Raw genomic sequence first — 18,612 nt, 5'->3', positions numbered from 1 at the left:
CCGACGTTGACAGTGAGGGCGAGGGCGGCGCGCCTGTGGGGCTTGAGGTTGGAGCGGACGTAGTAGGCGAGGTCGTTGTCGAGGACGCTATATGCCGTGCCCACGGGCTCCTTGTAATATACCAAATTTCCGAGTTACGATGCTAACTTTGATCGAGTTGATCAAAGTGAGGCACGAGCTTGATATGGGTCGTCCCCGAGTTGCTTTGGAGGTGTGGGGATGGCTAGAAGTGAGTTTCGAGGTTGTTTAAGTGTTTTCGGTGCAAACCCAGCGCGAAAATGGACCCCGGAACACTGCTGCTGTCAAAGTGCAGAAGTGGCATTGAGTACCGGTACCAGAGCAATACAGTACCGGTACCCAATTACGGTGTGTTGACACAGCTCTCGGGATCCGGACTATGAGAGGCTGTGTACCGGTACTGGAATCGTGTACTGGTACTGTGTTGTGAACAAAGATTGCGTAGCCTTCAGATTGGAAGGCTGGTACCGGTACAGTGTGTATGGTACCGGTACTAGGAGCTTCGCGTACCGGTACTCCAACCCTAGTACGGGTACCCAGTCTGCGAGGGACTAAAATGTGAAGGTTGAGAGTCAGTTCTTAGGGGGGCTTATTTACAATTGTTGAGGCCTATATCAATACCCCAACTCTACACCTATACTTCCCATGCAGAGAATGCTTCGGTTCTTCCTCTTCCTCACCTTCTTCTCCTTTTCTCTCTAGAAGCCTTCCTCCAAGGTGAAGATTGAAGGAAATTTCAAGATGGAAATTGGGGGGTTTTGGTGGAGAAGAAGCTCTTGGTCAAGGGGAATTTTGTGGAGCAAGAACCTAAGGTAGGTTTCTTATATCTCTTGGTTAGGGTTTGGTTTAAATTCCATAATTTGTTGGTTTTCAAGTTTCTTGAATTTCTAGAGCTTGTTATATGCTATGAAATCCTAGAAAGGTTGTGTTTTGGGGGATAATGTATGAACCCTAGAGTTAGAAATGGGATTTTGTGAAATGAGAGATCTAACATGGGTTTGATCTCTTGTAGTCATAATTGAAGTGTGAACCGACGCGTTGGGAGGCTCGGATCGAAGTTCCAACGAGCCTACGTCGAGCTATTGAGGAAAATTCTCATTTTGGCTTCGTTTGTCGTGGGTCGAGAGAAGGCGGACGTCTATAAATCGCGGGAATTGGTTTCTCGTTCTCCGGCATCACTACAAGGTGGGTGGTGCTATCCAAAGTCTTCGAATGACCTATTATGTCTTTGTCACGTTCTTGAGCATACATGTATATGTATAGTGAATTCATGCATTGTGGGGTAATGCTATCATGTGGCTAAAATGTGAGTAAGCTTGTATACTTCCAATGTAGAAAACATATGGAATGAAAAAGGATCATGACATAGAAACCCTATGAATGTATGAACAAAGTACTGGACTATATCAATAGTACACAAAGTGACATTGTGACTAGATGGATCGGTTAGCACTTGTGTTAGGCCATGACAATAGTAAACAAGGTGGCATTATAACTAGACGAATTAGTTAGCATCTAGAATTGGAAATGCTAAACAAAGAGAACTTTGTAAAGGTTGTGGCATGGTATCCTCCAAGTGAGGATTGGATTATACTCATAGGTAGTTTGAATGCTTGAGGGTGGTTGCTTCACCTCAAGCGGTGAGCTCCAGAGTGTCATCAACTGGGTGGTAGCGGAATTCTCCCTAGCAGACGGTCGTAGTGGTATTCTCCCCAACAAAAGAGATTTGGTTTGGTGAGTTAGGTTTAACCAAATGGTTAACCAAGCGGATTGGGTAAAGGTAAAAGAGCATGCATGCATCATGAGTATATTATCTCTATTCAGTTTTGTACAAGTATTGTAGTAGTATTAGTCTGGTTTGCTATCTATTTCCTTTCCTACATATGCTTAAGTAGACCTAGTGGGTAAGTTAGCGAGGTCGGCATCCGAACTCACTGAAAACTTTTATTAGTTCTCACACCACCAACCTTGCAAATCCTAGCGCGAGCGGGGCGGTCGAGAATCGTGGCAAGGGCATCGCGCCCTGGATAGTGGGCCTCCTTTGAGTATAGCTGTGTACCCTTTTGGTTTCATCTTTTGTACTTGATGAACTAGACTATGTAAAGGCAATGATGTATGTACTTGAAGGACATGTGATGTAAATTTGGAAATTAATGTATATATTAAACTTTGTATTTTGTTTGAAGTTGCAAGATACAATGACTAGTTAGTTTACTTTCACTTATGTTGTTTCTTGCCCTAGTGCAAGCCATGTATAATATAAGTTCTTCTTGGGGGAATTTATTATACATGTTGTTGTTGTATGGAGCCTTGGGCGGATAAGGGAGGTTCTGTTCGTTCGGTGTCTATGGACGTGCCCGAACCGACCAAATTGGCGGTCGTGGGGCGTGACACTCCTCGGGCAATGCCTCTTAGAAAATAGAAACTAATGAGGTGGGAAGTTGAAGTAGCGACATTACAGAGAAGGAATTAATGAGACGGAAAGCCAAAGAGGCATACGCTACGGGGAAGAAATTAATGAGATGGAAAGCCAAAGAGGCAGATGTTACAGGAAAGGAACTAATGAGATGGAAAGCCGAAGAGGCAGACATTACGAGGAAGGCGAGCGGTCGCAATGATTGGAGAGTAGAAATTTTGAGAATGAGAGACTATGGTGCTGCCACGTGGCAAAAGCTTATGAAAAATAATGTATGTGTATAGATAGATTGTTTTTATCTTCTTCTACTGCTTCTTCTTCTTTCTTCTTATCCTTTCTACTAGAGAGGTCCCACACGCATTGCACTGAGACACACATCCCCTTCGTATGCGACAGTGTAGAACCTTGCACTCAATCCGAAGCAGCATAAAGCTGCAGTAGGGTGAGGCTTGAACACACCAGTGTTAGCCCCTCCTCCAAAGCTGGCTTTGAAGATTAGATCACTAGAAATCCCCAAACTAGACATGTGTGACGAAAAGAAATGAGAGGAAGAAGAAAGAGAGGAAATGGAGAGATGACATGAGAAATGAATAAGAATAGTAATGGTGGTGGTAGTAGGAATAAGAATGTTGCACTATTTAAAATTTTTATTGAGAAATAATAAAAATATTGCACTAATTTAAAGATTTATTGTACTATTTGATCATATGTTAGACTACTTAGAAATATGCTGTTCTATTTACATTTCTATTGTACTATTTCAAATTGTGCAAGTTAATCTCTATTAATGTTGTAACATTTTTATCTTTTTTTATTCTTTATACTCTTATTTTTCTTCTTTATTTTACCTCCTTCAAGTACACACAATTACTACGGGGAACTCCCCCGTCGCGCTCAGCGTTGATCATGTAAGAAATTATCGGCCCAACAGAGAAAAGCAATGGAAAAATAATTTTGCAATTTAAATTTTTCGGAAGTCAAATACATATCATATGAAAAACTGAAAACCAAAAATCACTCCAGTGACGGCAGATCGTTCACATATTACTGCGCAAAAATTAAATCGAAACAAAACTCTTATATTTAAAGATCTTATTGTGAACCAATTAAGATTTTTTGATCTACATTATGGTTGATGCCGTATGCTTCAATCATTGGTCTGATATTCTAACATAGTTGTGCACATGTTCGCCCTCTATGCGTATACACACGAAATCGTGTATATCCAACCGATCTTTATCTCACAAAACAGCCGAGTTGCAAACTATGTGGACAATGCTAGCAGTTCCTTCATGATTCATAAGTCGATGAAGTGTATAGATGCTGATTGAAGAAAAACACGTGCATGGGAGAACATTTGGAAGAAAGATTGATTTTATATGTATATACATCAAAAGCCACCATCATAATAAGCATCTAATTATAATTAACTAAAGTGCATAGCACACTTTACATAGAGCTCTACTCCATGACTAGACTTTTTTTTTAAAGCTCATATATGGAGGTATACATATGTAACAATGCACACACACACACACACACACACACACACACACACACACACAGGGATGTAAAACGGGCTGGGTGGCCCACGCATGAGTACGGGCCGAGCCCAAGCATGGCACGAGTATTGTAGAATCTGTGTCGGGTCGGCCCCACCCAACATCATGGGCCGTGTTGGGCCAATCAAACTAAGCTCGTCGGCTTGGCACTGCATAGCCCATTACGAGCCTGGGCCGATAGTTTGGCCCCCGGCCCACATGGGTCGTGCCTACCGTGCAATGCTTATTTTGGCTTTTTAACCCCATATTGTAGGGTGGATCTCGAAAGATATGAAAGATCTCCCTCCAAGCCGTAAAACCAAAAGCTCTACTCTCTCTCTCTCTCTCTATCTATCCAAGGGATGGAATGTCACGCCCCAGGGTCCCTTTTTGAAAGCCGATTCGAAATCGGATTATCTTTATAAATCAGAGTAAGCGAAAAACTGTCAATTTTTTTTTTTATTAAACCCTTGACCGCTAAGAGTGCAACAGAGTCGCCACAAATATAAAAAATTCTCGAAAACAAACGGATAGAGTTTTTCCCTGTATTTGCACGGCGTAGCATATAGTACAATTGTCAACCGTGACCTCCACTCACACAAACAACAATCACGAGTCACAAAGATTATCATTTCACATCATACAGCTAGCCGTCCTTAATCGCAACCATTCCACATCAAATTCACATTCATTCCTACTAGTTGAAAGTGCCTCCCACATGAAGGCTTCACTTTAAAATTCTATTTTTTTTTCAAAAATTCACAAAAAGTCAAAAAACCACTTTGAAAACCGTTTCCCACATAAAAACCTTTATTTTGAAAACACTACCACGAAGAGTAGAAAACAATATTTTGAAATCCGAATCCAAAGCCATATGTGTCCAAATCCACGAGTATCCAAAACATGAGTATCCAAAACTCATACATACATCATCCAAAACATCAAGTGTAAACCACCAACTGAACCACAAGTAGATATCTAATAACCAATGTAGTGTAAGATTTATATTATCCACTAACATCTATCTGATACTATGTATGAAGTAATCAAAAAGGTATACCGCAGATCGGGACCTCTATGACCATCCACTAGCTACGGCCTCACGCTGCATCCCAACCAATCTCACCCGCATCACCTCAAAAAAGGTGGGGGGATGAGAACATGTAAACATGTCTCTCCCTCCTAGTGGGTACCATAAGCCGACGAAGGCAAACTGTACCCATCGGCAGAAGGAGGGGTAAATAGCAGTAATAACAAGTAAATTTGGGCATGATAATAATAAATAGTATCAATCAGTAATCACCAAAGAAGCTACTACTGTAAAGTGAGATAATAAAGTGACGACCAACTATAATCAATAGTCAAACTAGTGCAATAGCATGATAACTGAACCGAAAACAACCGTAGTAATGGTATGAATAACCGCTACTGCAAAAGAGATAGAGAAATGACTACGCGTCAACTGCAATTGATAGTACAAGTATACCCAATCTATACGGCCGTGTCAGTCTAAGGACCTCAGGCAAACCACAACCCCTTAATCTAGCATATAACCCTAGCAAATGACTGCTGGGCTCACGGGTTGGCAACCAACTACTTTTTCGAAAAAGAACACCTTCCTAGGGGGATCAGACCGTTGGTGTTCGTGAAATGCTGTCGAGTTGTGGCGATCGATGCAAATATGATTAATGGCTAACCATCAGGGAATAGCTGACAATCACGGCTCCTCGGGGCATACCGACCAATAGGTCATTGAATTGTAAGGCTTCGTTTGGTTTGGAAATTAGTAGGAACTAGTTATACCGGGAATGGGTACAAGTATGGATTTTTGTAAGAATAAGGATATTTTTTTGTTTGGATGAAAATGTGAGTATAAGTTGGAACTAGAAAAATTGTGCTTGGATTGTTATTGGTAATAAGAGGAATAGTTGTTAGTTATAAATAGAAAATAAAGATATTACCCCAATAATTAAATTTAAAAATTTGAAATTAAAATTTAAAATTTTAATTTTAAATATCAAATTTTAAATTTAAGACCAAATTTAAATTTCAAAGATATAAAATAGCAAATTTAAAATTTAAAAACTAAAAATTTAAAATTTAAAATTTAAAATTTAAAAATATCAAATTTAAAATTTAAACTTTAAAATTTATAATTTTAAATTATAAATTTAAAATTTAAAATTTTAAAATTTTAAATTTTAAATTTAAATTTAAAATAAAAATCTCTCTCTCTCTAGCTGCGAAGCAAAGAAATTGATCGCAAGTGAATGATGCAATCAAAGGGCTCGATCTGAATCACAACCTTGGTGATAACAATGCTCTGAGAGTGATGGCGATAGTGATGATCGGATCACCTCCTCGCCATTGATCGATGTTAACAGGGATTGGTGTTAAGGGTCATTGAAGTGGAGAGATGATGATGAACAGGAGCTTGGCGAGGAAGAAGAAGACCAGGTATAGAGAGAGAAAAAGAGGGAGAGAAAAAGGTAATTTCAAAGTTTATTTGATCTACCCGTTTTCAGTTACAATGCTGGCTATTTATAGGTGCTCCTAAGGCTCTATTTGCAATTTGTGTTAATGTTGTGGACCAATCTGAAATTTAACAATTGTGGCAATAGCTTGAGTGGGCTCCTTGTCGCATGGGCCTGGGCCTTCATCAAGTGGCGCAACGATAAGCGAATTTCGGATCCGCAGTCGCGTAATATCCATTATCACTCAATCCACACCGACTGGAAGAAGACTCAAGAGACCCCTTCGATTCTTCTGCCATTCTCTCGTAAATCACACCAGCACCCATCCTTTCCTACTACAAAGCTCACCTACCCCTCCCCTACCTCCTCCTTCTCCGACGGATAGCACGAGGACCTAGTGGAGAGTGGTCCGGTGAAGCCAACACCGACTTGAAGAAGGGTGATCCGGCGAAGTCATCACCGGTTCAGAAGATTTACTCCGGATTCAATACAGTCCCACTAACTCACCCCTTTTATTATTTCCTTTTATTCCCGTCGTCTTATTCCTTCTTCTTCTTTTTTTATACACAGGTGTTACAGTCCCCTCCCCTTAGGACGATCCCTGTCCTCAGGGTCGAATTCTGAAAATTACAGCCTGAGAGTCTGAGGATCCTCCCAAGTAGCCGATTCCGGGGGTAGATTGCTCCATTTGACTAGTACCTCCTTTGCGATACCTCGACCTCGTTTAATGGCTCTCTCAGCCAACACTCCCTCGGGTTTAGCCAGCAGTTGCCCTTCTTTTCCAACCACGGGTACCCCCTTTGTGACCTTAGGGTGGATTAGAGATCCTTCAGGTAATCTTAACTTGTATGCGACTTGCCCCACGCGTGATATAATTTCGAAGGGTTCGTAATATCGAACAGCTAGTTTAGGATTTTTCCGAGAGGCCACGGAAATCTGCCGATAAGGTTGAAGTTTCAAATATACCCAGTCCCCCACAGAATAGTCCTTTTCCTTTCGATGTTTATCGGCTTGTTGTTTCATTCGATTCTGAGCTATTTGTAGCCGATCCTGGAGGTTAAGTGGTGCCATTCCATAAAGAGCCTGATAGACTGTCATTCCAAGAGAGGAATGATAGTTAGTATTGTACCACCACTCAATTTAGGGCAAATAGAGTGATTCCACTTGCTTGGATGCTCGGAACACAGACATCGTAAAAAAGTCTTGGAATGACACCCTATCAGGCTCTTTATGGAATGGCACCACTTAACCTCTGGGATCGGCTACAAATAGCTCAGAATCGAATGAAACAACAAGCCGATAAATATCAAAGAAAAAGGAGTATTCTGTGGGGGACTGGGTATATTTGAAACTTCAACCTTATCGGCAGATTTCCGTGGCCTCTCGAAAAAATCCTAAACTAGCTGCTCGATATTACGGACCCTTCGAAATTATATCACGCGTGGGGCAAGTCGCATACAAGTTAAAATTACCTGAAGGATCTCTGATCCACCCTGTGTTTCACATCTCCCAACTTAAACGAAGTCCTACCACGAACAATAAGGTCACAAATGGGGTACCCGTGGTTGGAAAAGAAGGGCAACTGTTGGCTGAGCCCGAGGGAGTGTTGGCAGAGAGAGCCGTTAAACGAGGTCGAGGTATCGCAAAGGAGGTACTAGTCAAATGACGCAATCTACCCCCGGAATCGGCTACTTGTGAGGATCCTCGAACTCTCAGGCTGCAATTTCTAAAATTCGACCCTGAGGACAGGGATCGTCCTAAGGGAAGGGGACTGTAACACCTGTGTATAAAAAATAAAAAATAAAAAAAAGGAATAAGACTACGGAAATAAAGGGAAATAATAAAAGGGGTGAGTTAGTGGGGCTGTATTGAATCCGGAGTAGATCTTCTGAACCGGTGATGACCTCGCCGAATCACCCTTTTTCAAGTCGGTGTTGGCTTCACCGGACCACTCTCCACTAGGTCCTCATGCTATCCGTCGAAGAAGGAGGAGGTAGGGGAGGGGTAGGTGAGCTTTGCAGTAGGAAAGGATGGGTGCTGGTGTGATTTACGACAGAAAGGTGTAAGAATCGAAAGGGGGGTCTTGGAGTTTTCTTCCAGCCGGGGCGGATTGAGCGATAATGGATATTACGCGACTGCGGATTCGAAATTCGCTTACCGTTACGCCACTTGATGAAGGCCCAGGCCCATGCGACAAGGAGCCCACTCAAGCTATTGCCACAATTGTTAAATTTCAGATTGGTCCACAACATTTAAACAAATTGCAAATGGAGCCTTAGGAGCACCTATAAATAGCCAGCATTGTAACTGAAAACGGGTAGATCAAATAAACTTTGGAATTACCTTTTTCTCTCTATACCTGGTCTTCTTCCTCCTCAAGTTCATGTTCATCATCATCTCTCCACTTCACTGACCCTTAACACCAATCCCTGTTAACATCGATCAATGGCGAGGAGGTGATCCGATCATCACTATCGCCATCACTCTCAGAGCATTGTCATCATCAAGGTTGCGATTCAGATCGAGCCCTTTGATACATCATTCACTTGCAAATTGTGATGTTCTAAAAACATCACAGTTTGCTTCTTCTTTGATGAGCCAACGATTTGCTCGAACCTGGCCAAAGCCAACAAATCTTAATAGCAAATTTCGAGTAGAAGATCTTGTTGAAACAATTACCCTGGACACGATGTTGGTGGTGGAATTTTCGATTCTTCCCACGTCATGTGAGGTGAAAGTAGTAGACCTTAATGTGGGTAGGTTAGAAGGCCTGCTTGGCCATATTCATGACCACGACTATAACCAGTACCACCATAATTCAATATCAGGAAAAGAAGTAAGAAACAAAGGACGACAATCTAGCTGCCAACAACTCGTGGCGGAAAAGGTGGAGATGGGATAACGTGACCATCTAATGTAACCGCCCTTACTATTTTTTGACCATTTACCGTACAGATTTTTACTTTTTGTCTATTTACTTTTTGTTTATTTACTTCACAGAATTTTGAGCCACACTACTCATTCTAATCGTTAGTTATCCTCGATAGTTCTTTAGAATATGTCATGGATCTTCTAAAATTGATTCTATCAAGAAGAAATTGACATGAGTTTTGACTTAAGAGTAAAATATTTTGTTAGAATTGCCTTTTTAAGATGCACTTAGCTTTTTAAGATGCATTTTGCTTGAATATTAAAATAAAATATAGTGATATGAGAGCAAATTTAAATGATATAAAAACTTATCTATGTTCATATGAATCAGATGTTTCATATGAATAAATCAAAATACAAACCTCCTTTCATCTTATTCAACTTAATTAGCATATAATTATAACCATCCTTCCCATACTGTCCCCCCCCAAAAAAAAAATCCCAAAAAAGGTTTTTTTTATAATACCAACACAAAGAGAAACAAAGTAGCTTCTCAATGCTGAGATAAAGAACGAACTTGCAGTTTTGGCACAACATTACATGGATTGTATCCTTTTATATCGAACCACGGCGCTTTCAATTAATTAGGCATGCTTTACGCATGCAACTTCACGAGAAGAAGCAAATTTACAAATGGTAGCCTACGACTAATTAATTATCCTTCGTCCTACATAATAGGCCAAGAAAAATTGGTCATGCATGTTTAATGCTTACATTTTTTTGGATTGAGGCCCAGATGCCTGACACTTTAGTTAACTTTATTTTACCTAATGAATGAATCGGATAGCACGCTATATTTTTCTCCAAAAAAAAAAAAGTCATGCAAGTTTCATGCTTCACTAAGTTTCACAGCAAATTTTTCTAACGTTTTGGATAGACCCATTGCATTGTAGATCAATCAAGATATTCACAGTGCTCTTGCATTTGAGTATTTTATGGGTCAAATAAAAACTATTATGCCCTAATCATCTGTTTGTTTGGGTGAAAGTGGAGAGAGGTGAAGTCGCTATTGACCGTAAATGACTATTTTTATTGTTTGGTTTCTGTAATAAAGATACAACCAAAACTCGACTTACCCAAAACAGTATAATGAATTCATTGGAGAGAGATGTAGGGAAAAAAATAATAAAATAATATAATAGGTAATGCTAGCTATATTTAAATATAATTGATTGTGGTACTAATTACTCTTTTATTTAGTTTGTACGTTAAAAATGTGACGAAAATTGATTATGTAAATTTTAGTATCTCTTTTATTTTGTTTACACATTTAAAATATGATGAAAATGAATTTGTTGAGTATTAATATTTCTTTTACTCTATGACTTTTTCTGTTGTATTATTATAATTTGTATATGAAAAAAATAATTTAGTTTTTTAATATTGGTAAATGAAAATTACTTGAACTATCGAGTATTTGGAATTAGCTACCCAACCTTTCCAAATTTTGGTTTTATACCTAGTCTTTCAATTTGTTTGATTTGAGCCAATTAAGTACACTTTGGATTTAAAGTTTGAATACGTGATTTTATCTTTACAAATTTAGTTAATTAGTATATTTTATGCAATTCTCACAACTATAAATTCATTAAAATAAATATTATCTTAAACTTTTAAGGGTTAAGTGTCGTTGATTGACTTAAATCAAACAAATTGAAATGTTGAAAAGTAAAATCAAAATTTTAAAAGATTGGGTGGCCAAATCCAAATGGTTATCACAATAATAATAGTTGAGTATATAGGCAAATGCTTGTTACAATTATTTTAATAGTTACTCAAATCAATATAAATTAGTACATCATATTTATCAAAAAAATTACATTAAAAATTTAAATTTTAAAAAAAGTAAATTAATTTGTTTTATATTATTAGAAAATATCTACCGTATTCTAACCCAAATTTAAATTATTACTGTTGACAATAATTATATAGATCTATTTCTTTCCTTTTTGTGTACATTGAATAATTCTGTTTGCTTCTTGAATTCTCATGAATCCAAAATTTAAATATGTATTTTAAACTAAAAGTATCAAAATTTTAATCACTTTTAATTCAAAATTTAAGATTTAATTTTGATCTAATTTAATTAAAATTTTTAATTATATTTATATTTGATATCCAAAATTAAATTTAATTCATTATTTGAACTCAAATTTAATTTTTATTTAAAAATTTATAATTTAAATTTAAATAATATAATTAAATTTTAACTATGAATTTAAGATAAAATAAAATGTAAAATAAATAAGTTTAAAATTTAAATATATCTTTATAATTAAATTCAAATTTGATTGTTGGTTGCAATCAATAAAAATTAATATAACAACTATCATATCTGTAGATAGTACAAAAAAATCCAAAATATTATTAAAAAAAAAGAAATGAATATAAATATTTAATAAAAAGTAAAGATTATCCGGTCGTTAGAAAAAAAAATGAAAGCTTAGTTTGTTACGTTATTTATTTTGCCTACGAAAAAAGATGTGTTTTTAAAATATGTGTTTTTAAGTATAATTATATAAATAATTGTAGTATTCTGATTTTTTTTTTATTGGTTTTTTTGCAAGTTTTGAGTTGGTAAGTTGGGTGGATGGAATGCACGTGCACTAACCCCCCCCCACCACCCCCCCCCCCGATGCATACTTATCACTCAGGTTGTACATCTCTCTAAATTATTTCTTCTTCTCTCTCCCTCTAGCGATTGTGAGCAAGGAAGGGTTCGTGTGGAGCATTTCGTCGTCGTACGTCATCGCGCTGCGGAGCCGTCCGAGCATACGTGCGTCGCCGTAGTTTAGCGAGGAGGCCGGGCGAGGGAGTGTTTTCGCGTTCTCGACGCCGTGCCAGAATTGGAGTCGCTGGTTGAGGTGGTAATTTCTCATTCCTCATGGATTCTTTCTTACTTCAAGCTTCATGAATCGAGCTCGAGGTGCTGTTTTCACTGATTTCCAGCGTCGACCGTCGCGTTTCGGCTCCCTCTCGACGTAGGAGCATCGGATTTCGACGAGACTTGGTTCGTTGGATTCAGGACTTCGAGAGAAATCCACGAAGCCCCTACTTGCTGGTTTTGGTGGAGGTTTTATTGGTCGGAATTATTCTCTTCTCTGCTGCTGTTTTTGAGCAGAATCGGTGTCATTTTGGATTTTACGTGTAGAGTTTGCGGAGCGTGATTTCTGGCCTTTGGAGGTTTGCGGATTGATCCAGCAAGGTGTTCCTTTGCTTCAGGACGTCTCACTGCTGGGATTAGCGACTAAGGTGGGTTAATCATCGGCTTATACTCCTAAGTGCGCAATAGTCAACATGTGTAATTTTCAGATTTTGTATAGTTTACTTTAGCTCGAATTCATGGATTTTGTTATAGATAGCAAATCTGAATTTGGAGCATGTGGTATTAAATTGAGTAGTTTATACATGTTGGATTTGGAATTGAATTAGGAGAAACTTGCGATTTGGACTTGTCACAGTGTTTAAACTGCCTGATTTAGCTCTAGGAGCCGTTATAAAATTATACTGTCGCAGTATCTTCGAGACGAGTACTTCAGGTAGTTTAGAATATATTTACACTCGTGCTGGTGTGCCCGAGTGGATTTTTACAGGGTCGTTCAGGTTGTTCCGGACTGTTTGGGTGCCGTCAGGGTTGACGTGGACCCGTATCGCCTTTTTGGCGTCAGATTGTGCTGAGGGCACGTTACCTGTTGGTATTAGACCAGTTTGAGTTGGTCACTTGACTTTGGCTTTTCAGAGCCTGATTGAGCTCGACAGAGATACGCCTGCATACTCGGTTGGATAGCGCCACGAGTGCACTCCGGAGTCATGGCTTTGCTTTCGGGTTGGTGTCGCTCATCGCAGTGCGACTTACTCTCCACGGCAGTTAGTGTGGATAGAGCACTGATAGTCGCAACGGGGTAGGGACGGGTGTATTCACAGTCCCGGGGACGGGTATGCTTACAGTCCCGATTGGATTGGGTCAGATTTGATATTTTCCTACAGTTGGTTAGTGTAGAGCATGATAGTGTAGTGATCGATAGCGGTAGAGTTACTTCCTGCTTTTCTGACTACTCTCGCTCCCTTCTGTAGACTTAGTGGGTGGACCGATGTTGTTTTGGGCGGTACCCACTGAGGACTACTTGTTTTTACAGTAGTTCTCACGCCCAGTTGTTACCCATGTTTTTGCAGAGCCACAGGTTTCGGCTGCAGCGCCTTCCGCGGATCAGGATCGAGGCAAGGGCGTCGCGAGCTAGAGCCCTACCCGACTGACAGAGTTAGAGGCACCCTACTGCAGATAGTTGTTTTACTTCGAGCTTATATACATAGTACTTAACTCGCCAGTGCGAGTAACGCTGTATTTTGGATTTGGACTATATATATGAAACTCAGTTTGTTTAGCTTCTGTTTTCTCTAGCAGCTCTCTACTACTGTTCGTAGTAATGTTTGATTTACAGGTACAGCTGTCGCTTCGTATACAGGAAAATTTTCTTTGTATACGGCGGATTTGTCGGCGTGCCCAGGGAATGAGACATCCGGAGCGTGACAATAATAATAATAATAATAATAATTCTCAGCGCCATACCCTCTCTCTCTCTCTCTCTCTCACACCTCGTGGGCAACTTCGAATTACCCTTTCTCCTCCGCAGTTGCTTAATGGATTTGGGACAAATTCTTTTGGCTAACTTATAAAATCTTTCTTATACTTTGGTGCAAGTCTTAATTTTTCTACATAAATGGGTATATTAAATATTTTATATATTTTATTATTATTTCAATTAGATCTAATTATATAGGATAATTAATTATTAAATTCACGTATAAAATTTTGTGAAAAAAATTATAGATTATCTTTAAGTAATGCAATAGAATCGTATGAATTGAATAAATTGCTCAATGAACTATCAATTTTTAATTTGTCAATTTGATAATTTTTCTGAATTTATTTGGGATTTTAATAAAGTATAGAATGATAATTGATATAATTTTTTATGAAAGGGTAATTGAGATTGGGGATAAAATGCAAGGGGCTTTCATAATTTAGCCAAAATTTTAGATAAAATTGTGTAGAACTTTTCTAAACTATTGACAAATTTGAATTTATTATCCGAACTTTTAAAATTTTAATTTACCATCTAATCTTTTCATTTGTTTGATGGCCAATTTGTATAAAAAATTCACAAGTTTTGAGCTTTTGCAAAACTGGGCTGCTATTTTTGATTTTGTAGATTCGGACCGCATTTTTAGAAAACTAACCAAAATACCCTTATTCCTTTCTCTCTCTCCTTTTTTTTCTCTCTCTTTTTTTTTTTCTCTTTCCGAAGAGAGAGGCGGAGGCAAAGGCGACCTTGCCTGTGTCTGCGCACCACCCGCCCTTTTTGCCTCCGACTCCACCAAGGCTGCGCTCACCGCCGCCCTTTGGGACGCCCCTCCTAGCCTCCACCCCATGCACCCTCGCCCGCGCCTGCTCACCTCCCGCCCTCCTTGCCTTTGACCCCGTCGAGGCTGCGTTGCGATCCTCTTTTTTTTCTCTCTGAACCTCCTCCACTGCCTCCGCGGCCCTTCACGACCCACCTCTACCTCCACTACAGCAGATTTTTCACTCACCAAACCCACTTCTAGGAACCCGCCGTCCTCACACTACCGCCGACAATGAAAATGAAGCTCTTCTCGGTGCTAAGAATCTCGCTGGTGAGGGAGGGGGCACGCGACCCATCGCGCCTATCAGGGGCCAGTGATGAGCGAGGTGGAGACGGAAGAGAACGTGCCGACACCGGAGAAGAGGGCGGGGCGGCGGTGAGCGCAGTGTCCCAGAGGGCAGCGGCGAGCACGGCCTCGGCAGGGTCGGAAGCAATGAGGGCGGGGGGTGTACGGGAGCATCTCTGGTCAAGCCCTTTTTTTTGCTTAAAATAAAAAAATTAACTAAAATTTAAAAACTAGAGAATAAGGAAGAAGAACTAGAGAAGAAAGAAGAATGAGATGAAGTTGCACTGTTAAAATAAAGTTATATTATTTTAGAAGAAAGTTGCACTATTGTAGACATAAGTTGTACTCTTTGAGATGTAAATTGCATCCTTTAAGATGAAAGTTACACTATTTAAACGAAAGTTGCACTATTTGAAAGATAGTTATATTATTTTTTCTTCCAAAGATCACTTTTTAAGATGAAAGTTATATTCTTTAAATGAAAGTTGTACTATTTGGGAGATAGTTACACTTTCTTCTCCCAAAAAGGACCTTTTAAGATGAAAGTTATACTTTTAAAATAAAAGTTACACTATTTCTCCTCTCAAAGAGTGCAACTTTTGTTTAAAAAATGTAATTTTTATCTTAAAGGGTGTAGTTTATATTTTAAAGAGTGTAACTTATATCTATAATAGTGGCTGTGCAACGTTTTTCTAAAACAGTGTAGCTTTATTTTAACAGTGCAACTTCATCTTCTTCTTTATTCTCTAGTTTTTGGTTTTTAGTTAATTGTTTTGTTTTAAGCAAATAAAAGTGCTTGACTAGAGATGCTCTCGTGCACCCTTCGCCCTCCTCGCTTTTAACCTTGCCAAGGCCGCACTCACGGTTGCCCTCTGGGACGCTGCGCTTGCCGCCGCCCCACCCTCTTCTCCGGCGTTGTCGTGCTTTTCTCAGTCTCTACCTCGCTCGTCGCTGGCCTCGGGTGGGCGCGGTTGGTTGCGTGCCCCTTCCTTGCCAGCGAGCTTCTTGGCGTCAAGAAGTGCTTCCTTTTCGTCATTGGCGGTGGTGGTGAGGACAGCGAGTTCCCAGAAGTGGATTTGGTGGGTGAAAAATCTGCTGCAGTGGAGGTGGAGGCAGGTCGCAAAGGGCTGCGGAGGTGGTGGAGGAAGTTCGGAGAGAAAAAAAAAAAGGATAGTGGCACAGCCTCGGTGAGGTTGGAGGCGAGGAGGGCGGGGAGTGAGCGGGCGCGAACGAGGGCGCATGGGGCAGAGGCGAGAAAGAGCGTCCCAAAGGATGACGGCGAGCGTAGCCTTGGTGGGGTCGGAGGCGAACATGGTGGATGGTGCGTGGACGCAGAGGAGGGCGCGGGGATAGAGAGGAGGCAGGTCACTTCCACCTCCGCCTCTCTCTTCAAAGAGGGAAAAAAACGAGAGAAAAAAAAGAAGAGAGAGAAAGGAATAAGGATATTTTGGTTAGTTTTCTAAAAATCCGGCTCGAATATGCAAAATCGAAAAATGCGGCTCAATTTTGCAAAAGCTCAAAGCTTGTGAATTTTTTATGCAAATTGGCCTTGTTTGATTTTAGTCGGTCAATGGTATTTTAACTTTAAAATTTAAATGTGTTGTTTATTTTTATAGATTTAGTTGTATAATTCATCCAATTCTCGCAACTGTGAGTTCATTAACTTAGTTTAGTTAATTTACTTTGTACAATTCTCACAACTATAAGTTCATTAAATCAAAAAATTAGCTTGAAATTTAAAATAAAAGAAACAAATTGACATATTAGGTAATAAAATTAAAATTTTAAAAGCTTAGATAGTCAAATCAAAATGATTCATAGTTTAGATAAAATTCGGTATGTTTTTACTAATTTCTATAACTGGTTAAATTAGTCAGACTGGTTTTACACGCATAGTCCCATGTTCTAGTTAGAGAGGCTTAATATATAGTAGCTGTATCATATCATCTATCTCCGGCCAAACACATCTCTCGTTTTGAAATAAAAATGTAATAAAATATTTCTTTCTTAATGTTCCGATTGGAGAAGTTTAATCTCTAGCAACTATATTGTATCATTTATATCTAGCTAATTATATTTTTTCTTTTTAGATAAAACTATAATAAAAACAATTTTTTAAAACACTATAATAGAATTAGTAATCATGTAGATCAAATATGATCGATTGAAGATGCTATATCATTATATCGTAGACACAAGAAAGTTTACTATGTAATACTTGTATCACATCATCAATAACCAATCAATCACTTATCTATTTTTAGATTTAAGCAGAGTAAAAATATTTTTTAGTAATCATGATGGGATGGATAAATTGAAAAAAAATATAATTTTACTAGTTGAATATGTTACATCAATAATATAACTGGTGTATTTAATTTTTTTTTTTTCCTGGATATAGACGGAGTAGAGATGTTAATGGGTCGAATTCGGGGCGGATTTTTAATAACCCAAACCCAAACCCAACTCCAAACTTGAAACCCGAACCCGAACCCGAACCCGAACTCAAACCCGAGCCCGACGGATTTTAAAAATTCTTATCCAAACTCAAATCCGACCAAAAATTCAAAACTCGAATCCGAACCAGAACCAGAATCCGAACCCAAAAATCAGAACCGGAAACAATTATTTCTCTCTTCAATATTTCAAAATATATTACATTAAATATAAATTTTTAAAATACAAATTCAAATATAATATCAAATTTTTATATACATATTGTATATAATGTAAAATAAATTCGGATTCGGATCGAATTCACGTTCGGGTCAAATACAGCCAAAATTCATATATGTATTTATATCTGTTCGGATTTTTATTTTTAATATTCATATTCAAAACTATATTTATTTAGTATTGAATAAATTCATCCTGTGCTGATTCGGGTTCGAATAAAATTTCAGATATCCGTACCATTAACGTTCCTAAGACGGGCATATCACCGCGCCATCCATTTCCCGCCCAAAACATCCCATCTTCTTCTCTCTCCTCTCTCTATCACGCCGCCGTCCGTTTCCCGCGCAAAACACTCGCTCTTCTTCCCTCCTCTTCTCTCTTCTCGATCCTTCTATTCCCACGCGCTTTCCCAAAGTACAAATATCCACAACAATGCCGACTCTCAGAAGCTCCGAAGCGCTTCTCCCGTCGCCGCCCATCGCTTCCCCGGCGAAGGGAAATCCGGATGGGAAAGGAAGCTCCACCCCGAACAAGAAGAAGCGATCGAGATCTCACAGCGCCGACGATGGCACTCCGATCAAAACCCAATCCCCCGCAAATGTGACCTACCACCCCTTCCCCAGCATACCAAATCTAGGGTTTCTCCTTTTTCTTTTCTATTTTACATCCATTTTGTGGAGCGGATTTGGATTTTGGCAGGGCAATGGCAGAGTTTCCGATCACAAGCTCTTGCGATCTCCGAAGTCTCCGAGGAAAAGATTATTGAACCAATTCTCGGAGAAGCCCGAGTGGAATCCCACAGGCAAGATCCTTCTTTTGATTCATCCTTTTCGTGTTTGTTAAGTCCACGGAGAAAGATCCATGACTT

The sequence above is a fragment of the Ananas comosus genome, linkage group 11 (assembly GCF_001540865.1).
Source record: "Ananas comosus cultivar F153 linkage group 11, ASM154086v1, whole genome shotgun sequence".
Classification (NCBI taxonomy): domain Eukaryota; kingdom Viridiplantae; phylum Streptophyta; class Magnoliopsida; order Poales; family Bromeliaceae; genus Ananas; species Ananas comosus.
This window is presented reverse-complemented; position numbering follows the sequence as displayed.